Genomic DNA, 24154 nt, shown 5'->3' with positions numbered 1-24154 from the left:
CACGGCAAACTGGCTGACACTGACGGCGGCGGTGCACAAATGCTGCGCAGCTAGCGCCATTCGACGGCCAACACCGCGGGTCCTGGTGTGTCCGCTGTGCCGTGCGTGTGATCATTGCTTGTACAGCCCTCTCGCAGTGTCCGGAGCAAGTATGGTGGGTCTGACACACCGGTGTCAATGTGTTCTTTTTTCCATTTCCAGGAGTGTATTTTTAATCGCCTTCCCTTACGCGACCGTCAAGTCCGTCCTGGTATATACCATATATGCTGATCCTACCAGACGTAAAAGAACCCACCCCACTTCCCCAGTCTGTGCTCCCTTCGTCTCCACTCGTTTCCACCCACATCCTAAAGCTTGGTCCGTAACTGCACCGCCCTTCACTCTCCCAAATCCCTGCTCAAACCATTCGCCCACACAAACACCTCCTTAGCACTACCCTAACTGCTACATTCCGCTGATACTCCCCTCTCCGGCAGTCTAGGCCCATGTATCGACACGTCGGTTCTTACCTTTTAACTTATGCAGCTGTCCATTTTATATTTTGTGAAACACTCAGTTACCATTTCATGTATGTAAATATTTTACTTACTCAGCATATCAGCCTTTGGTATTTTAACTTATGCAACTGAAAATCTGTCTTTTTTAATTCGTTAATCTTCATTTTGTCAACCACCATGTCCATATTTATGTTATTTTTTAGAACTTTTACTCTCATATGGCTCAAGAGCGGCGACTTGTATCTGCTGACAACCCACCCTCCCGCGCATGTGAGGCGAGGGAAATGAAATGACAATTAAAAAAAAAATGCATAAGAGATTGACTGAAAGTAGCATCCAACATTTCAAGAACGAAAAAAAGCAAGAATCAGAGATACTTAGAAATATTTACGAGGGAGGAACTTAGCTACAGTAAACATTAAAAACAGAGAAAACTTCAAAATCAAAATGAAAAATCTGTAGGGTATTCAGTAAAACGAGACGAAACGTGAAAGAATCTTCACCAACAAACAAAAACAACAGCAGGTACAGAGAACTTCGTTCGAACGAACAACTCTCCTACGTAATGGTTTTATGTCTTCCGCAGTAGGCCAAATTCAACACACGAAGAAGTAAACTCATATGACCAAACAGATGGCTAGTATGTATGGGAGAATGTGCTTGGTTGGAGAGTCAAAGAAGAGAAACGCAGATGGAGCGAACTGTAAAATTATATTAGCTAGTTATTAACAGTTTCATTTACAGTAATCGTGTTTAATCAGCCACCTACAATTTGGCAGACTAATAATAGGATTTTGTAGTAACTTGAGTATTTGGGTTTTAAACACAGGACAGCTGTAGCCCATCGTCTTTTGGAATTGAAGTGCTACGCTGGTGCAGAATGTGTAGACGCTGTGTCCAGGGACTCGAAATCCGCGTCAGCCTGGAGTGTAGGTAGGGCGTAAATTTTGAACAAAGCGACCTCTAAGCGCGCTCGCTTGTGAGTCGGGAGGCGCGCGTCAGAAATCGGCCTCCTCGGTATATGGGCAGGCACTCAGCGACGTATCGGCAGCTGGAGTGACACTGCCTTCCTCCGCGCCCGCGACGGCGGAAATGTTTGAATGGGCGCAGAGCGACAGGCGCCGTAAAGTCGGATTGAAGTGCTCCAGTCCATCACCGGCGGCGCGCGCGATGCAAGAAACATGCCGCCCACAATGGCCGCCGTCTCTCCCGCAGTTTACCGGCCCCTGTTCTCGTCTCTGCGTCCGCCGCCAGGAGCGCCACAAGTCTCTCACTCGAAGAAAGCTGGCGTTCTGTTGCCCTGCAGCCGCTATGCGTCTCTTCAGACGCGCTGAAATTCTGTATGAGAGAGGACTTAGCCTACTCTATACACAGCACTGCTATTCCGTCACTCTTGTACACAATAGTGTCATGCCTTCAGTTTCTGCATAATTTCTTTCGTCTTTTGTAGCTGTTCAAGCGTGATGCATAGCTGCAAGGGCAAACAAAACTTCAGCTGATTCTCTCTCCTGGATAATGAAATCTACACCAACATTTATGCAGCCTATCAACTACAGCAGATGTGGCCAACAATTCTGCACACATGCAGTCATCTCGCCCTCGTGTGGAGCTCTGTCGCCTGACTGCACACTTCCCCCACTACCACACCATTCTGTACGGATGGCGAAAACGGGGTAAGTGGTAGCTCACCGTGTTTAAATGGAACTGCTTTCTCGCAAAGTACGTGGAACAGCTTGTGTGTGGCTTTGCTTTAACATTCCTCAACAACATGGATCAAACAAAACAAATTTTTAGTATTTTTTAGTTATTTTTCGCATGCTGAAGAAATAATTAAATTTTTTCCTGGTACAAACTCTCGCCATTTCACAGATGCAGACAATCTCGCAGATTTGCGTCACCCAAGTTGCGACATAATTGTGACTCACTTAGTTTCATAGTCGAAAAAGTCCTTTCATGTACATATATTAATCGAAATATGGTTTCACATTTGCAACCTCGTTATGAAGATGTGGAAATTCCTCTCTAGGAAAACAATGTAGAATTCCTCGGACAGATTTAACGTAATAGAATTTGTCTTTTAAAAAAGAACTATATTGCAGATCGATCAGTTCCATCTGCACATGAAAAAGGAAGTTTTGTACTGCATCAGCAAACAGTCTCGAAAATGGCTCAGAATGAGATATAATAAAATAACATTGTCCTCAAAATGTTTAGAAAACTATCTTCGTAGTTGTTTCAACGCCATAGCGAGCAATTCAAAATTTGCATTTTATTTAGCGCCAGTGAGCTCAGGGAAGTGGACTGTTTTTTGTCACAAGTTCCACGCTCCACAAACCAATTTGTCTTTTCTAAATTCATTCCCAACGAATCAGAAATAAGTTGCCTCTCACTTTGCAACGTTTTACTGTGGGATGTGTGCAGTCCATTTAAAATGAGAAATCTGCAATCGACTCTGGATATTCTAATTTTCGTTCCTGCTTTCCTTTTCCCTTCAGGAACTCGCAATAGGAGTCTTAAATCGGAAAATCGTTCCCTTGACTTAACCCACGTTCTTCCAGTAATACACTAGCTGCAGCTGGCCCCACTCTGTTGTGGCTCAAAATGTTTGACTGGAAAGGAAAGAAAAGAGAAAGCGCTCGTTTGTAATACACATGGGTGTGGATATACGTCCTAATCTCCATCTCTTCCCTGTCCCTCTCCATATCCCCCTCTTCCTTTCCTTGTCCATCTTCTCCTCCTTTCTCCTCTGACTGTTCATCACGTCCATCCCCTCTCTCTGTCCATATCTTCCTCTCCTCTTGTTTCTCCATCTCCCCCTGACCCCTCTCTCTGTCCATCTTTTACTCTCCTCTTGCTTCTCCATCTCCCCCTGCCCCCTCTCTCTGTACATCTTTTCCTTCCATTTCTCCATCTCCCTCTGACCCCTCTCTGTCCATCTTTTCCTCTCCTTGTTGTTTATCCATCTCGCCCTGACCCCTCTCTCTCTCCATCTTTTCCTCTCCTCTTGTTTCTCCATCTCCCCCTGCCCCCTCTCTCTGTACATCTCTTCCTCTCCTCTTGTTTCTCCATCTCCCCCTGATCCCTATCTCTGTCCACCTTTTCTTCTCCTTCTTGTTTATCCATCTCCTCCTGCCCCTCTCTCTGTCCTTCTTTTCCTCTTCTCTTGTTTCTCCATCTCTTCCTGTACCCTCTCTCTGTCCTTTTCTTCTCCTCTTTTTTCTCGATCTCCCCATGCCCCCTCTCTCTGTCCACCAATTCCTTCCCAATTTCTGTGTCTATTTCCTCCAATCCCTCTGTCCATCTCCTCTTCCCTACTTTCTCTGACCTTGAGCCTTGTTTATTGTTATTGCAAGTTCAGATTCTGGTACAGCATTCTAATCATAAACCATTAAGCCATAAATACAAATTTCGTGTTTGTGAACAATATCTCATTATTGTATAATTGACATGTATATTAATATATTAAAAAGTATGTAGTCTGTATGTGTCTAAACGTTTATTACAGTAACATGTAAAAATCTGAAGTTAATTGGAATGGTACAGTTTGAGATTTTTGGTTACGATGTCTTCCCCTTACACGAGGGTTGAAAAAAGTAATGCTTCCACCTTCGTTAATTGGGTTTGGATGCGAATATTAAAAAAACCAATTGCAGAAATAATCCTTGGAATGTAATCTTTAATTACCAATATTCACTTGACTACATAATCACCAGCCAGTTGGATACATTTCTGCCAATGATGAACAAGTTTTCTGTAGCCGTCACGGAAGAAGTCTGCAACCACAGTCTCGCAGTTCTCTCAACGTCTTCATCAGAAGCATAATGATGTCCCTGCAGATCGTCTTTCATTATCGGGAACAGGTGGAAGTAAGACGGTGCTAAATCTGGACTGTATGGAGAAAGCCATACAGTGGTGAATTCAGTCTCTGAAGTTCTGCTGTGGTGGAACTTGAAGTGTGTGGTTTGGCATTGTCATGCTGCAGGATCTTCCGATAGCCAAGCAAAGCAATAATGTGACCCACACGTTATTATGAAATGCCGATTGTGCTCGCAATTTCTCCCTGAGTGATTTGACGATCGTCCTGAATCAAACTGTCAACATTTTGCTTGTGAAACTCGGTGGTTGCTGTCACAGGACGTCCAAATCTTTGTTTGTCACGCAGGTCAGATGTTCCCGCCTCAACATCTTTAAACTTACTCGCTCAACGACGCACAGTACTCACATCAACACAATCACCATAAACTGCTTTCATTCTCTGATGAATCTGCTTTGGGGTGACACCTTCTGCCGTTAAGATTTCAATGACTGCACGTTGCTTAAATCGCATTGACCGACCGATTGCGAAGGGTTCCATACTTTACACTGTAACGACACAATTGTTCAATGCTAAGGCTTCTCGCCAACTGTAGCTGTAGAGAAGAGACTATGGAACAAGCCAGTACCTGCCGCATACCAATGCTGCCAACTGTTGAAGAGTTACGAAGGTGGAAGCATTACTTTCCAGTCAGCCCTAGTATATTACACATATATTTATATATTATATGTCTTAAAAATATACATACATTAAATAAATAGGTACCTAAAACACGCCCATATTACAATTCAACTTTGTGTTACAATTTAAAAGCAATCGGTGAAGGACTTTTGCAGATTAACGATTTTGAACAAACCAACAAATAGATACCAGATGGCGTTCCTGTAGGTATATAAAATGGAATCCAACGTTGTGTAAAAATTGTACAGAAATCCATGTCTTACTTTCGGAGATCTGAGATTTTGAAGAAACGAACATCTGTATTTGTGCTTATACAGAAAATGTAGATGTTCCTAACAGCAAATCTCTGAGAGTGTTTGACTGATTGTTTGAAATTTTGATACAACGTTCCATTGGTATACGCACATGTTTTTATTTTGGGAATTTGTGGTAAGGGCTTTTGGGATTAAACTGCTGAGATCATCGGCCCCTAAGCTTACACACTACTTAACCTAAACTAATCTACGCTAAGGACGACACGCACATCCATGCCCGAGGGAGGACTCGAACCTCCGGCGGAGGGAGCCGCACGGACCGTGACACTGAGCCCCCAACCGAGCGGCTACCCCGCGCATGTTTTTATTTACCTATTTTTTTAAATATATGTAACACGTAAATTTATATAAATTTTATAACAGGGAAACGTTCTTACAAAAAAACTCAAGAAGTTACGTATACATATACTATACAATATATATTAAATAATATATATTAAAACATGCTCATACTAGAATTCAATGTTGTGTTAAAATTTCAAAGCAGTCGGTCAAAAACTTTCCGAGATCAACGATTTTCAACAAACCACCATTTACATTTTAATAACGTTTTCCCTTTTATTACATACATACCAGATGGTTTTCCAGTAGGTATATCAGACACTTGTATACTCGAATGCAGCGTGTCAAAATTTCGAAGCAATCCATGAAGGACTTCAGGAGCTCTGAGATCTCCAAGAAACGAACATCTATGTCTGTACTTGTATAGAAACTGTAACTGTTCCTAACCGCAAATATTGGAAAGTTTTGACCAATGCATTGAAATCTGGACACTTTTTTTATAAATTTAATAATAGTGAAACGTTGCAAATAATCTGAAGTATATAGCGCGCTGAAAATTAGATGGACTGATAAGGTAAGGAATGAAGAGGTTCCGCGCAAAATCGGAGAGGAAAGGAGTATATATAAAACACTGACAAGAAGTGCTATAGGATGATAGGACATCTGTTAAAGACATTAGAGAATTAATTCCATGGTACTACAATGAGGGGTCAGGGATTTTCTCTGCCTCCTTAGGTTAGTTAGGTTTAAGTGGTTCTAAGTTCTAGGGGACTGATGACCATAGATGTTAAGCCCCATAATGCTCAGAGCCATTTGAACCAACTACAATGAGCCGTAGAGAGCAAAAACTGTAGAGGAAGACACATATATGAATACCTCCAGCAGATAACTGAGGACGTAGGTTACAAGTGCTACTCTGAGATGAAGAGGTTGGCACAGGAGAGGAATTCCTGGCGGGCCGCATCAAACCAGTCAGAAGACTGATAACTATAAAAAAATGTGTGTATGTATTAAATAAATAGATACTTGCAAACATTACTGTATTATTATTCAAAGTTTGTCAAACAACTGGTGAAATACATGATTTTGAACAAACGAACATTAACATTTTTATTTATGTAGAAATCGTCTCCATGCTCTTTGCTCACTTCCATTAAAAACTGTTGTTCCGTAGAGGGCTGAGCATGGTGAAACTCAGACCACACGCGTGCAGTACATGGTGCATGCAAGACGTTTTGTACGCCGTGGCCGACCCTGAAATACAGAGTGGACAAAGTAAAATTGGTTTGGAAAATATTTCATGCGCTTTAAGATAGAAAACCCAATTTACGTTTTCCACACCTGGGCTGAGTGATCAAAGCTGGGTTGCATATCTTAAGGTGCATGACATATTTACAGAAGCGTTTTATTTTGACCACTCAGTATGATTCTTTCACATTTGTTCCAACCCACACTATTACTTCACCTTTCCACTTTCCTCTCCATCTTCCTCTATTCCTCTTCACACCACAGTGCTGCCCATACATCAGACACCTGCTCCCTTTCTGTCTTCCCACCATGCAGCCGACGGCTGCTATCATCTGCACAGATACTATCAAACAGACCTCTATGCGTATACCCAAACCACATCACATAACGAGTATTAAACGATTAAAAAGTGTGATTCTATTCACAGCTGATCATCATCAGTATTATGTGTGATCCCCAAGAGCCCAAATAAATTCTTGGGGTGGTTGTGATATGGACGCAATCAGCCTCCAAATGTAATCTCGAGGAACTTCTTGACATACTTAAACATACTGCTGTATCATTTCACGAAGAATACTGGGTGGAGGCTGGTACGAAAGTGCAGGGTGTACGTAATTAAAGTTCCAGTTTCAAAATGCTGTAAAAAGAGAACCACTGCTCAGAATGGGTCAGATTTCAACAGCACATTATTGACGCATGGGGAAATACCAAGATGGGAAAAAATTAATGAAAATTTGACCAATAGATGGTGCTGAATATGCACACCAACAGACGAGCTGCACACGGCTGTTTCTCAGTTTGTGTCCGAGATTCTCATTGTGATTGTCTCAGTGAAAGACCGCGAGTTTCTGGTTTTTACAAGAACGGTGACTATGCGCCAGTAGCCCTGCAGAAGTTCCGCACACGGATGGGTCTGAAAAGAAGGCACTAATTCGATGTCTAATAAGGGTCTGGAGAAAATGATTGCAATATTCGAAAAGACAGGTTCTTCTGAAGTGCAGTGTTGTAGAGGGAGGAAAGAAGTTGGTCCGCCGTCTGTCGAAGATGTTGCCACAGCATTGCAGAAGGGGTCGCACAGTGATGAGCCAACATGCAGTGCACGGGGCTCGTCCGAACTTTGGACATGCCTGCCAACACCATGCGTAAAATCCTACGAAACATACTGCATTGCTGTCCATACAAAATCACTCAAGAAATGATAATTAAATAGAGACCTTACGCTGTCGACAGGCGTTGATATACACTCCTGGAAATTGAAATAAGAACACCGTGAATTCATTGTCCCAGGAAGGGGAAACTTCATTGACACATTCCTGGGGTCAGATACATCACATGATCACACTGACAGAACCACAGGCACATAGACACAGGCAACAGAGCATGCACAATGTCGGCACTAGTACAGTGTATATCCACCTTTCGCAGCAATGCAGGCTGCTATTCTCCCATGGAGACGATCGTAGAGATGCTGGATGTAGTCCTGTGGAACGGCTTGCCATGCCATTTCCACCTGGCGCCTCAGTTGGACCAGCGTTCGTGCTGGACGTGCAGACCGCGTGAGACGACGCTTCATCCAGTCCCAAACATGCTCAATGGGGGACAGATCCGCAGATCTTGCTGGCCAGGGTAGTTGACTTACACCTTCTAGAGCACGTTGGGTGGCACGGGATACATGCGGACGTGCATTGTCCTGTTGGAACAGCAAGTTCCCTTGCCGGTCTAGGAATGGTAGAACGATGGGTTCGATGACGGTTTGGATGTACCGTGCACTATTCAGTGTCCCCTCGACGATCACCAGTGGTGTACGGCCAGTGTAGGAGATCGCTCCCCACACCATGATGCCGGGTGTTGGCCCTGTGTGCCTCGGTCGTATGCAGTCCTCATTGTGGCGCTCACCTGCACAGCGCCAAACACGCATACGACCATCATTGGTACCAAGGCAGAAGCGACTCTCATCGCTGAAGACGACACGTCTCCATTCGTCCCTCCATTCACGCCTGTCGCGACACCACTGGAGGCGGGCTGCACGATGTTGGGGCGTGAGCGGAAGACGGCCTAACGGTGTGCGGGACCGTAGCCCAGCTTCATGGAGACGGTTGCGAATGGTCCTCGCCGATACCCCAGGAGCAACAGTGTCCCTAATTTGCTGGGAAGTGGCGGTGCGGTCCCCTACGGCACTGCGTAGGATCCTACGGTCTTTGCGTGCATCCGTGCGTCGCTGCGGTCCGGTCCCAGGTCGACGGGCACGTGCACCTTCCGCCGACCACTGGCGACAACATCGATGTACTGTGGAGACCTCACGCCCCACGTGTTGAGCAATTCGGCGGTACGTCCACCCGGCCTCCCGCATGCCCACTATACGCCCTCGCTCAAAGTCCGTCAACTGCACATACGGTTCACGTCCACGCTGTCGCGGCATGCTACCAGTGTTAAAGACTGCGATGGAGCTCCGTATGCCACGGCAAACTGGCTGACACTGACGGCGGCGGTGCACAAATGCTGCGCAGCTAGCGCCATTCGACGGCCAACACCGCGGTTCCTGGTGTGTCCGCTGTGCCGTGCGTGTGATCATTGCTTGTACAGCCCTCTCGCAGTGTCCGGAGCAAGTATGGTGGGTCTGACACACCGGTGTCAATGTGTTCTTTTTTCCATTTCCAGGAGTGTACATCAACGGGGACAGTTGAAAATGTGTGCCCCGACCGGGACTCGTAACCGGGATCTCCTGCTTACATGGCAGGTGCTCTATCCATCTGAGAAACCGAGGGCACAGAGGATAGCCCGACTACAGGGACGTATACCTTGCACGCTCCCCGTGAGACCCACATTCCCAACGTAATGTCCACACACTACATTCGTAGTGCCCCTACCCATTACACTCATTACTCGCGGCAGACAATCGTACCGAGTCCCGTAAGAGTTCGGGCAATACATGTGCATCTGCACAGAAGAAGAAGGTTAATGGCCGATCAGCCTTAACTATATGAAGATGATATCTGTTCTTTCGTACATGTCCATCTTCATATAAAATCACTCATGTTCAGGAGGTGTTCCCTTCTGACATGCCAGCCAAACAAATTTTCTGTCTATAATTTCTTGCTAGCGTGGAAGTGGACAATGAATGGCCACGGAACATTCTGTGGACAGACGAAGCCCTTTTCCATCTCTAAGGCCATGTCAATACACAGAATACGGGCAACGGAAAATTCGCACGCACATCTACTGGTACCACATCATACTGCCGCATTTTTTTCGAAGAGAAGAGCCCTGCAGGTCCTGTTGCCTGTACCGTCACTGGTAAGCGCTGTGAGAGTTTTTCGCGCACCAACGCCATTCATCCATTCAAAGGCGTGGGTATGTGGACAGGATCACTTTTATAGATGACGGTGCTCCTCAACACACTGAGCAGCCAGTAAAGCGGTTGCTGCAGAAGACTCGGAAGGACTGAAATTGTCAGCTTTCTTTTGCCACCGGCCCCTGTGGCCGAGCGGCTCTAGGCGCTTCAGTACAGAATCGCGCTGCTGCTACGGTCGTAGGTTCGAATCCTGCCTCGGGCATGGATGTGTGTGATGTCCTTAGGTTTGTTAGGTTTAAGCAGTTCTAAGTCTAGGGGACTGGTGAACTCAGATGTTAAGTCCCATAGTGCTTTGAACCGTTTTGTCATTTACCTATAGCCTGTCCGTCCAGATCACCTGATACTAATCCGTGAGACTTTCGGCTGTGGAAGTATCTGAAATATGTTGCGTGCAATGCTCCAAATAATAATGTAGCTGAACTAAACGCACGCACTGCGCAACGCATTCTGAACGTGACCTCCAAGACACCCGATCTGTTGTGGAGCAGTCGTTTCTCGATTTCAACTTGTGACAGAAAACTGTGGACAAAATATTGAACATACCTTGCGGCAGCCTCTTGACGGTTATAAACCGACGTCATTTTGCTTTTTATGTAGTTTTTGGCCCCCAAGACAATGAAAAGTCTACATAATTTTACTTTTCATGCAGTTTGTGACCTCAGGACAACTAAAATCCAGTTTTTCGCATCAGATATGGTACGGCCTTTCCGTGGTGGATGAGCTTACCTAACAGTGTCACAATTGTTGACTGCCGAACGTGTGCAGTCATGCACACTGAGCAATACGGAAGGCGTAATGTGCAATTGCAAACCATAGCCATCGTATTGCGATTCATCTGTCATTTGTAGTCGACGCCATTTACGTTTAGACGCTTACACGGCTTCTATTGGTAAGATTTTCATTATTTTATTTTATTTTTTATTGTTTTATTTTATTTTATTGTTCCATGACGTTTCACTTTGCTTCAAAAACACGTTGTTCAGTTTTGACGTCATTCTGAGAAATAGTTCTCTTGCTACGGTGTTTTGAACGTGGAACTTTAATTATGGCCACCCCGTGTACAACGACTTATAATCGTTCGCTTGTCATGTCGTTCGTCGCAGAGGTTATTGACAGGAGTGGCGCATTGTCAGAAGAGAGTAGACGTTCTGGGTTTACTGCAGACAAAGTACTACTGCGATACAACTCCTCTTTTCAATGTCGCGATTATAACATTATTTATGTCTTATTGTAATTGATTTTCAGGCCTTCGTGCAAATTCCCTCTGTTTCCTTCTTTAGCTGCTATAGGCTGTCTGCTAAGGAGGCAAACTGCTCAGCAACGATTCCATCCAAATCAAAGCCTTTTCAATGCCGGGCTGTGTACTGGTCATCTTGGCAACGTTTCTGTTTCGTTGTTCCGTTTCCATATACTGTTGGTTGCTGATATCGTTATCCACTCTTTTCATAACTCTCTAAACTTATCTGTACTTAGTACCATATTCCACATTTTTACAGTAGTGGAAATCAGTATAAAGACAGGGTTCCTACGAACGTAATACACGATGTCTGAAGTAAAAAGGTATCGAATTTATTATGGTAGTAGTGGATACGTATAATACATAAACAATCATGATGTAATTACATAACTTCCTCCAAAACACAAGTAACAAAATAAGGTTCAAAAATGGTTCAAATGGCTCTGAGCACTATGGGACTTAATTTCTGAGGTCACCAGTCCCCTAGAACTTAGAACTACTTAAACCTAACTAACCTAAGAATATCACACACATCCAAGCCCGAGGCAGGATTCGAACCTGCGACCGTAGCGGTCGCGCGGTTCCAGACTGTAGCGCCTAGAACCGCTCGGCCACTCCGGCCGGCAACAAATAAGGGCTTTGCATTTCATTAAGCGGCCGGTGTAGCCGAGCGGTTCTAGGCGCTTCAGTCTGGAACCGCGCGATTGCTACGGTCGAAGGTTCGAATCCTGCCTCTGGCATGGATGTGTGTGTTCTCCTTAGGTTACTTAGGTTTAAGTAGTTCTAAGTTCTAGGTGACTGATGACCTCAGATGTTAAGTCCCATAGTGCTCAGAGCCAGCCATGTCCTGAATGGAAATTAGTATAAAGACATTCACTGTCCTGTTGCGTTATTACATCGTTAGTATTTTCTCCAACCTCCGTTCTTCCTAATTACCTTAGAAATTCTCTTTGGCGCTGATTATGTGAATGTTTGCAGTTCTTGCAGTGAAATTGTAGCGCACTCTTCTCGTATCGTTGTTTCAATACCACATAAAGCCTCAAATTCCCTTCCATTGCTATAAATACGACTTGCACGTATTCCCAAAAGGTTTTCCATGGGGTTCTGATCCAGGCCAAGTGCAAGCCTGGGCAATACATCGATAACTTTGTCTTCAAACCACCTTTTTGCTGTGCAGAAACTTGCACATATGCCTTATCTTGTTGAAACATTAGACTTTCGTGCCATAAGTCTTTATACATTCTAATCCTTTCTGCCTCTAGTACCTCAGTGTACATACTAGAGTTCACTCTGGTATTCACCCAAGCCGTGTATGACTTACCTTTAGTACAGAATGCTGCCCAAATCATAAGACTTCTATCACCAAAATTTCTGGTCATTCTTGCTTGTTACTCTGCTCTCAGATCATGCCAATCATGTTGAAATCCATTCGGACCATTCAGATTAAACTTCTCTCATCACTGAAGTTCACTTTATCCCATTCTCTAGTCCACGACATATGTTTATCTAGACTATTTTTGTTTGGGTGTTTGAGCAGGCTTCTGCCGTCGATTCTTGAATGCAAGATGTTTTCATTTAACAAAATTTTTCGTACACGTCTGGCAGTTGTCGGTAACTGAAAATCGGCAACAAATTGAGAAGAATAACGGTTTTGGGCCCTTGCTTTGCGCAAAATTATCCGTTTCGATGCCTCAAATAATTTACTACTTTTCCCATGTTTTCCGTTCTCTCCAATTCGTGCGCCGAATCTTACTAAATTATAAAACACTGTACTTGGATGATTCATCTTCTTAGGGATTTGACGATAAGGTTCCATTTCCTTCAACGCACCTATTTTTGTTTTTTCATCACGTGACGACTGTTTCCCATGTGGCATTGTCAGAATAGTGGTTTATGTCACTAATGATGTGTTTTTCCAATCTGCACAAAAGGCACGTACGCAAAAAGGCACGAACGCTATCTCTAACGACGAACAAAGCCGTCTGCATTTATACCGAATTCCACCCACTACCACCTGAATCGTTGATGACTGCTTTTGTCAGTACATTGGATCTTATACTATTGTATATACAGTGTGCGCAACTATTCCAACCGAAAATGTTAATTTTCCTACAGATATCCATGCCTTTATGCTGATTTCCACTACTTTATATTCGTAAGTACCCTTGCCTGGAACCGTAGGCATACTTTGCGTCATATTCTTTTAATACGTATAACGTTGTTACTTCCTTTTAGTTACTTTTAAGCACTGTTTACCTTCCCAGCGGAATAATTTTTCTTTCTTTTATACTATACGCAATTAAGAATTGAATATTATTTGAGACCAAATACCACTTCATCTCGTTTTAAGTACACACTGAATATTCTTTATTTAGTTTAAAAAAGCTGTACTTTCTTCAAGTCTGTGCGCTGGAACTACTATGAAGGCCAATTTACAAGCTTTCCGAAGTTTACAATAAAAAGTTGTCCGTATTGGTCATCAACGTTACTATGTTATCTTGGCCATGATACACCAAGAGAAGTAACAATATAGTTAAGACACCTATGAACTGTCAAATTCCATCCCAATCATTTAGATTTACCTTCCTCATGGTTTTCATAAATCGCTTGAGGCGAACACCTTCCTTCCACATGCTCGTAAAATCCGAATTCATTCTTTTTATCTAAAAACATTGTTGTCAACGGGTCGTAAAACTTTAACCTTGCTTTCTTGACCATGAAACCAACTGATAGAGACCGATAACGTTAATCTCACAATGAAAGTTGGCTTTAGGAAAAGAGAGAAGGAAAACGTAGAGCTGTCAGTATGAGACATGAGAGGTTCAACACTAGTTGACGGTCACCATTATCTGCTCTTTCCGGAATATTAGTCTATCGTTCTGCAGTCAAGGGAACTTCCTAAACCATTATACAGCTGATTTCATTCTATCATTCGAAAAAATTCCAGTTCTTTGACACTACACAACTGATATACTGAAATACTGATGGAACTAGAGCGGAACTTCTACTTTCCCCACTAAACAAGTACGGCGCACCAACGTATGTGCTTTCCGCGTAACAGGAGAGAATGTTGTAACTTGGAACACTTCTCAGAATTTCCCCTGTAGCCAGTTTAATATATTTTCATATTACACTTAAAAATGATAGCATTCACTTCATGTGAGATGTGTGCCGCAGACTTCTTTTTAATTACGAAAATTACTCCGGAAAAATTAGGCTTTTCCAAATGTCTTCCAAGATTCGACATAGTCATGTGCCTGGAAACAAATACGCTATTCAAATTTAAAAGTTTTGCAATCGAAAAAATCTTGTCAATACTGTATTTAATAATCTATGTGTAACATTACTACTTTGCTAGGTACTAATAAAGAGTAAGTGAAATCAAATTCAGGGGAACTGTTACCAAAATACAGTTACAAGTTAAAACATTTTTAAATCCAAGCCATTGGAAAGTAGGACGAATTTCCGTTTTCGAGAGAGAGTAAATTGTTAAGACATTATAGAAACTCAATGCGTTTGCAAATGTCGCGTATTCCATGTTAAACAAACGTCCTGTTAAGATGGCGCACGACTGACGAAGAATGGCTTAACCGTCCAAACCTTACGCAACTTGTTTTAAAAATATACTAAACTTTACTCACTATAAAAATCCGTAACTGAAGAATTAACAAAGTCCTCCAAATATATTTAACATATTATAAGGCATTTAAATATGTAGGACTCATACTACGACACGTGTTCAATAAGTAATGCAATACATTGTTTTCTCGGCCAATTTCTCGCTTCAGTCCCTAAAGTTTCATGAAGATACGATAGGTGGCGGCGCTCTAGGTAGCTTTCAAAATGGCGTCTGTAATGGAGGTGAGAGCTGTCATTGTGTTTCTTCTTGCAGGAAACCAAGGCAACACAGATATTCATAGGCGTTTGCAGAATGTTTACAGAAACCAGGCAGTGAACAAAAGCACGGTGAGTCGTTGGGCAGATCGTCTGCCATCATTGCAACAACGTCGCGCAAATCTGTTCGAAGTCCCGCATGCCGACCGGCCACATACAGCTGTGACTCCTGCAATGTTGCACGTGCGAACACTCTCATTCGAGGTGATCGACAGAATACAATCAGACACCTCACTGATCAACTGGATGTCTCTGTTGGTAGTGCTGACACACTCATAAATCAGTTCAGTTGCTCAAAGATGTGCACCTGCTGGATTCCTCGCCAACTAAAAGGAGACCGTAAAGAGCAACGAGGGACCACCTTTATGCGAAGGTGACTGGTACAGCAAGACCTTGCCTCCAACGTCGACCAAGAGAGTAGTACCATGCGGACGTACAGTCCCTTCCAGTAAGGTGACATAAGGTCGTAATATTGAGTGAAGATTATGTTGAAAAACAGGTTTGTAGCCAAAAGAGTAGGGAATAATATGGTGTACTGGAATCCTCAATAAAACCAACCCGTTTTCAGAAAAAAAGGTGTTGCGTTACTTATTGGACGACCTTCGTACTTACGAACACTGTACAAAACACAGACTCACGCCTCATAACGGGAACAGTAGAACATGCTGGAATCTGCTTATGGCGCTCTCTAGGGCACATCACTTCTAAAATCGGTCACTCTATTGAGACGCAAGCCAAGAAATGTCATGTGTCTCTACAATATCGTCGACATACAATATCCTTCCCTTCATATGATTTGCCCAAAAAATTAGGATTTAGCATCCAGTAGACGAAGAGGTCGTTAGGACCCGAACACAATTCCGTATCGTTCCAGGATGGGGAACAAAACCAGCCGTGACTTTTGCAAAAGAATCGTCACGCCGGCTACCTCGGTCTACTTAGGAAAACCTAAATCTGGATGGCTGAACAGAGATCTGAATGCTGCACCTCCGCAGTGAGAGTCTAGCACCTTAACCGCCGCAGGCTATGGCTAAGTCATGTCTCCGCAATATCCTTTCTTCTAGTAGTGCTAGTCCTGCAAGTTTCGCAGGAGAACTTCTGTGAAGTTTGGAAGGTAGGAGACGAGGTACTGGCGGAAGTGAGTGTGAAGACGGGTTGCGAGTCGTGCTTGGATAGCTCAGTGGTAGAGCACTTGCCCGCGAAAGGCGAAGGTCCTGAGTTCGAGTCTCGGTCCGCCACACAGTTTTAATCTGCCAGGAAGTTTCGAAATCAGCGCACACTCCGCTGCAGAGTGAAAATTTCATTCTAGATGCATGTTGCTAATTAACGACAGAACAAGAAAGTAATCAGTTGGCTCAGAAGATAGACTGGAGTGAAAGACTCAACAATGTACATAATGCGAATGAAACTGCGGTACGCAAAACACTCACCCATTGTCAGCGTATTATCCACACAAGAGTATTTGGTTCATTCCTTTAGATGTATAATGAATACTGACGCCGGAACAAGGTAACAAAGCCGAGTTGGAAGAAAAATTCAGTTCATACCTTTGACACCAATAATAGTATTTTGTAAAAACAGTCTCTGTCTTAACTAGTGTATTTGCTCGATCTTTAGACTGAGGAAATACGGGCTGTATTTTTTAATGCTGCAGCCCAATGCTAGGACAAATATTAGATTTATTGTGGCGAACACTAGGGGAAATTTTTATATAATTTAACACTTTTCGGACCTTCGCGTCTAGATAGCTCTGCAATAGACGTTAGGTACATTTTCTGATACGATTTTGAAGTGGTAGCAATCGCTTTATGTGCGCTGAATTTTTTTATTACAAAAATTACTCGGAAGAAGTAAGGTTTTCCCAAATATCAGAAACTCATCCAGGGTACGTGGTTACGTACCTGGGGACAAATATTCCACTTAAATTTAGAAGTTCTAATATCGAGAAAAATCTTGTCGATACTGTATTTACTGTACCAACATCACTCGACCCGCCCGGGAAGTACCTACTGTCTACGCTTTGATCTTAGCCAAAAGGTCAAGAAGCGATGCGCGCCGATGTGCCACTTTCGGGATTCCAGGACTTAACGCCGATCTTGGACCGAATCCGCCCGGCGCTGTTTCGACGAAGACCGGGGCGTAGGCCATCCTGACGATTTGCCACACCCGCCTAGGTGAATGCAGTGCTAGTTCCCACTTCCCACCTCAGTTACGTGATTCACAAATATTTAGAGAACGTTCTAACGCTTTCACATGAGATAATGTTAGACGACTGATGGGATTCACAAATTCTATCCCATGGGGGTTGTGATAGGGGTTATTTGGAGGGGGCAGATAGGGTAGCGACAAGAAGAGCATCCGATCATCCGCTACCACTAACATTGCCAACGCCACTGCCACTGATTTTGACTCTTCTGTAAGTTTATTTTGCTGTCCGTCCAGCATTGTCTTAAAGCACCCGAAATAAATGAACACGTTGCCTGGTTCTCATAGTTCACCGTCAAATTTTTGTGCTTTATTTGTAATGTGATGGTAATTTCGTAGGTGTCATGTATAATTGTGGTATCTGAATCGATTGTGAGCGAGCAGCGGTGATGTAAAGCTGTATCAGAAGTTAGGTAATTATCTTTGGTGCTCGCGGAGGCGCAGGGTCAGATAACGTTAAGCTATGTTGGAGTGAGGAAGAAACTGTAATGTTACGTTGTAAATGTAAAGTCTCAATTTATCAACGTGATTAATGAACATGATTATATCAAGATTGTAACGGAAACTGATTTGTGGAGGAGGAAGTTCAGTTGATCTAAGTGTATAGCAGAAGTGGAATTTCAGAGGTAAATATATTTACGTTATTCCTTTTTTTTCATTATTGCTGCGCCATTGGACTAACTTGGTTATTGAACTGAGAGTTGCTACATCTGAAGGATACGAAAGTGTATTGTTTGGATGTTAAGACGCCACTGGACTAACTTGGTTATTGTACTGCGAGTTGCTACATTTGAAGGATACGAAAGTGTATTGTTTGTATGTTAAGACGTTCATTAAATTTAAAATCAGCCTTGAGCAGTTTTTCACAATATGCAAGAAAACTTAGTGTTGTCATTTATGCCCATATTTCATTTTTCACCTTTTTCTTACAATTTTTAATCGATCATGGGTTTTTCAGAAGTAGAAAAGGAACAAAGTGTATTCGGAAAATATTTCGATTTACAACTAACAGAGAACTCATTGCACGTCACTAGTATCTCTGTGTAGATACAGTAATTTGCCGATTTAGCATAGCGGCGCGCAATATAGAGCAGTACTGCAACGCCTTATCCAGATTTGCGCAGAACAGAGGTAACGACTAAATGTTTTGATTTTTTTTGTCAGTCAGGGCCAAATTACGTCATTCAGAGACAGTGTGTTGTGTATCAATTTTAGTTCTTGGATCTGGGATCAGTTTTGCAAAAGTAATTATCGTAGATTTTACGTCAACGTTCATTATTTAGGCAGTTTATACTGTTCAAAATTCTTGGAGTCAGGTTGCTAACTTTTACAGTATACAAGACTTCCCTTTACATTACAACAATTAATTATTATTACAATACAGCTGTGTCTTCACATTAAGACAGTTTCTATTACGATTCATTATTACTTCTGCACAGCTCTTATTATTAAAAACAGAGTACGTCAGCCATATTTTTATTATTTAAAGAGAACTTTCAAATTTAAAATTTCTCTATTATTGCAATTGGTTTTCAGGTGTACTTCCTAAATGCCTGTGCTACGTTTTTGCATTTGCTATTGAAGTTTATTTGCACTAGGGGCAAACAGTAGACTGTCATCAGCAAAAGAAATATATTTCTGAAGTGTTCCGTAAACATGAATTAATTCTTCGTCTTCTTGGTTTAAGTATTTGTAAACTTCGATAAGGACCACTGAAAACAGTTTTGCTGAGAGGGAAATTCCTTACCTGATTCCCAGACATAGGAGAACATTAAAATCATTGCATATGTCTGTACTCAATTCATATTCTATGAAGAAAAATAATGTGTTGTATGGGAGGTTAAGTTCTGTAATGACTAAGAACTGTACTAGACTTTTGCGGTAGGTCGCTAGCTCCAAAACTTCTCATGGAAAAGACTCGTTGTCAAAATGGAGGGAGATTAGAGTTTAATGTCCCGTCGATAACGAGGTCATCAGAGACAGAGCACGAACTGGGATTGGGGAAGGAAATCGGCCGTGCCCTTGCAAAGGAACCATTTCTGCCTTTGCCTGGAGCGATATAAGGAAATCACAGAAATCCTAAGTTTGTGTGGACGAACAGGGATTTGAACCGTTATCTTCCCACACGACGGTCCAGCGTGTTAACCACTGCGCTAGTCCGTTCGATGCAGTCAAAATGATTACCTCAAAGCTTTCTCTGTTGATTTATCTTATCCATTACACCATACTTACCAGCTGGTATCTAGAATTTCCAGAAATTAGAAATGATTAAGGATGCACTCAAATACTGTAGGTGTCTGGCCATACGCCCTTCTTGAATCAGTGTGTGATGTGGCTGCGAGCTGAGTGAATCGGTTAGATGTTGGTGAGAATATTTCCACTGCCATGTTTAGTGAGTTCGAACTTTTGCAATGGCTGACCTGAAAGAGTAGCGTGTCTGTGTGAAGTTTCGTTTTGAGCTTGGGAAAATCGGTACATACAATGAAGGCTTTCATGACCGGATGTTTCAGCTGCCGAGAATTCTTCTGGGTTGTATGGCCGTGGTCCATGGAACTCTTCTATCCCTGACGTTTCGTCCAAAGCTACGTTGGACATCTTTGGAGGTGCTCCTGATTGTGCTGTCTTGCCTACTGACGAGTCAGACGTCGAAGAACGGCCTAAATACCGTGGAAAATGGGCGTGGTCTGGATTTCACGTGATAGCAGAGATAAACTTTGTCAAAGATAAAATATAACTATCGATCATAGTACGTCAAACATAAAAACTTCTCATCGATTCTGCAGCGCCACTGTCCATATATCGCTGAGTTTCATAGGTTCTCCTTTTCTGTTAAAATTATCCACGTGTTTATATATTTCGGTGGCTTCTCTATATAGCCGAGGATAACAGTTTGTCATAGTACATAAAACTTGTTTCCGAAAATTTCACTACGTGATCGCCCGACTGAAGAGCATGTTCCGCCACGGCTGACTTGTCTGTTTTCCCTAGTCGGGCAAAGACTTTTATGGTTCTTCAACCGTTTATTCACACTTCTCTTTGTAGTTGCAATGTAGAACCTACCACATGTACACGGAATTTGTATACACCACTTGCAGACAGAGGGGGACGTTTATTCTTAACGGAGCGAGGTTCTTGGCCTGTTTTCTTAGTTGGTCTGAAAATCTGTCGAACGTTATGTTTCCTTAAAATCTTGCCGATTTGATCCGTTACTTTTTTTGATGAAGGGTAGAGAAACCGTGTTTTTCCATCGCTGTGTCCTATCGTTGTCATTAGGCCTCCTGTTATTCGGTATCAAAACTCTATTTCCTTACTAGAGCACCCATTTTTCTCAAAAGCCTGCTTTAGATGTTTTAACTCGGCGTCCATCTAAAGCAGAACGTACAATAAGAACGTACAATGTGATTAGATCCTACTGCGTGTTTTGTCGTGCATTACCGGCCACCCGACTGTCTTTCAGTATCGATCAGAAGTAATTTCAACTTTTAAATTGTATTTTCTTCTCTTATTTCTTCTCTGATTGAAATCGCGGAAAACGAGAAAAGAGCAAGAGGAAAATGGAAAGAAGAGTGCATGAAAATGGCTGTAAGCAAGGTTATGTGTAACAAAAGACCACGAAAGAGGCAGCTGAAGCGTTTTTAACAATTAGAAAAGAAAAAAAAATAGTCAATGAAGAGAGTAAAAGTAGAAACATAAAGTCTGTAACAGACATGTACAAAAAATAAACTCCCAAATTGTGGCTGTGGACAGCCAATTACAAAGCGGCGAATAGACCTGACATTTACTTTAAGTAATGGATCAACAGAGGAGACTGAAAAGAGCGTTATAGTCATTCGAAGACTAGCTGCTGTGTAGCATGCTGACGGATGGTAGGTGTGTGGATCAGGAGAATATTTTCCATTTTATTTGCGATCTCTCTAAAGGGGTGAGCTAAACATTGGTGAAATGAGCTGAACTAGTACAGTAAGTTTCCATTCTCATTTGTTCTGTTATTACTGTATAAGTATCAGTGCACTGTGTCGTTAACAACGGAAATTATCACAAAAAAGACAATGGCCAATAGTGCGAGACAGTTTCTAGAAGTCTTGTAATTGTTGCTCTTTTACTTTCTGTGTGATTAAAGTAGTACTCCGTCGTTAGGCCACGAGTGGCCTACCGGGACCATCCGACCGCCGTGTCATCCTCAGAGGAGGATGCGGATAGGAGGGGCGTGTGGTCAACACACCGCTCTCCCGGTCGTTATGATGGTATTCTTGACCGAAGCCGCTACTATTCGGTCGAGTAGCTCCTCAATTGGCATCACGAGGCTGAGTGCACCCCGAAAAATGGCAACAGCGCATGGCAGCCTGGATGGTCACCCATCCAAGTGCCGACCACGTCCGACAACGCTTAACTTCGGTGATCTCACGGGAACTGGTGTATCCACTGCGGTAAGGTCGTTGCCCTTCTGTGTAATTAAGCACTAGAAATTAAAAACAAAAATCATTACACTGAGCTATTCATAGAACATGTCTTGAGATAGGAGAAGAGTACATTAATATTCCGATTAACCACCACAGTTACACAGTAACGCTACAAAACATAAGCCAGCTGATACTGCACAACTCTCCCCTATGACTGCAACAGAAAAATTGATAAAATCGGATTTTTTTCTCACAACCTAATCACACGAAAACTGTGTAACTTGTGTCACTTCTCGACGTAATCATCCTGCAGCGGTACACATTCTTCAAAACGTGGACACTTCTTTATGAGTCTGGTTTAACCACTGGAAAATCGCTGATGCAGTAGTGGCACGACTAGTGAACGTAGGCCACGGAGAGTGTCTTTCATCATTTGGAACAGCCAAAATTTGTTGTGACCTCGATCAGGTGAATAGGGAGCATAGGACATTATTTCAGAGCTATTATCAAGAAGAAACTGTAGTGTCGTGTTTGCCCGGTGCGATGGTACACAGTCTTGGAGAAAGAGCATAAGTATAGCCTTTGCAAGCCGTTTTTCACAGAATACTAGAAGAAGCTTGTTTCGCAAAACAACTGTCACTGTAGTATCCTTGGAACGCAATGAACAAGGATTATGGCATCGCTGTCCCAGGAAACGACCACCACGATTTTTTCAGCACTGGCCATTACCCGCATACATATATTCATTTGGTAATTACTTACGCTTCGTTTCAGGACTGAAAACGGCATCCATGTCTCATCCATTGTGACAATCGATGGAAAGTTAGTCCCATTCGTGCCGTCATCATGCGTCAGCATTGCATGGCAATGTGGCACCCACGCAGCCTTTAGGTTGCATGTCAGCATTCGTGACACCGACCTGGAGGCCACTTTTCACATTTTCAGCTCGTTGTGCTGGATTGTGTGTACAGATCGCAGGGAAATGCCAACTTTTGGGGTGCCCAAAACAGCTCTCTCCACTCGCTCGACCATGTCGTCAGACCGGTTGGTACGAGGCCGAGGTTGTCTTGGTTTGATGTCGCACGACATATTTGCCTTCTTTTAACTGTCGCAACCCAATAAACACACATTACATACATCCATGACACCATCACCACATGCGTCACTCACCTGGCGTTGAGTTTCAGTCGGTGTCACGCCTCACAAATGGAGAAAACATACGAATACACCCCATTTTCGTTACTGAAACGCCGCCCTTTTAAGCATCAGAAACAATCCTCACTCTCATCATTGCCGCTAGAGTCCTGCGTGCCGTACAGTTCTGTCATCTCTGTGACGCATTCGCGACGAGTGGTGCAAGAAAATTTTAAAACAAACAGCATGTTTCTATCTGTTTCCAGTCCCGAGAAAAAAAAAGAAAAAAACCGATTCACTTCATATTTCGTGTAAACTTGTTCCTTAATCCACATAAATTTTACCATTCTCCTGACATTTTCGATTTCCTTTTTGGTATTTACACTTTCACACTGTACGTGACCAGTGGATTTGTTTTCTCGTGAAGTAGTGGAGTTTCAAAGCAAGGAGCAAGCTTCTAGAATCCGTCAAAGTAATTTTTTCTACTGTGTGGTTCTGCTAGGTTTGTAAAGCTGCAAGTAGTGTCAGCAGAAGGACTATAAGTCTCGCTGGGAAGTGAAACCAATTCCTCATGATCTGTGCTTGGACATAGGAACGCGCAACCACCTCTGCCACTACCTGTGGTTCTGTGGCCATAAATAGGCCCCTTTACTTGTCGAAGTACTCACAACAAAGCTTAGCGCCTAACAACACTTCAGGCGGAGCGAAATGTATCAAAAACTACTATTTTCAAAGTGACGGAAAATAAGTAATATTTATTTAACATTGGAACAATACCAATACGTATCTCCGGGTAGACCTCTAGTCATGGCAATCCTTCCGAACCTCTTAAGCTATGAAGTCTAAACGGATAGCAAAGTTTAGCATATAAATGTACTTTAATCAGAGAAAAATATGTTACAGCTTTTATATTCAAAGTGACGAAAATAAAAATATTTATTTAACTTCGAAACAAATAATGCTCACGCCTTTTTGTAAATTATTATTAGTAAAAGAGTAAGACCGTCGGTGGTACTTGTACCTGTCCTGTTTTTCTTTGTATTTGGTGTCTGTCAATGAACATTGTAACTGCTTCTGAAAGTTGAAAGAGGGCTGT

General features: G+C 42.8%; 1 pseudogene; it reads right to left on the bottom strand.

The window, feature by feature from the left end:
• Positions 1 to 21847: 21847 nt before the first annotated feature.
• LOC126254286 (5S ribosomal RNA) lies at positions 21848 to 21965 on the bottom strand (annotated as a pseudogene).
• Positions 21966 to 24154: the final 2189 nt, after the last annotated feature.

Source organism: Schistocerca nitens, chromosome 4, assembly GCF_023898315.1.
Source record: "Schistocerca nitens isolate TAMUIC-IGC-003100 chromosome 4, iqSchNite1.1, whole genome shotgun sequence".
NCBI classification, from domain to species: domain Eukaryota; kingdom Metazoa; phylum Arthropoda; class Insecta; order Orthoptera; family Acrididae; genus Schistocerca; species Schistocerca nitens.
The sequence above is the reverse complement of the archived record's forward strand: the minus strand, read 5'-3'. Positions and strand labels throughout refer to the sequence as shown.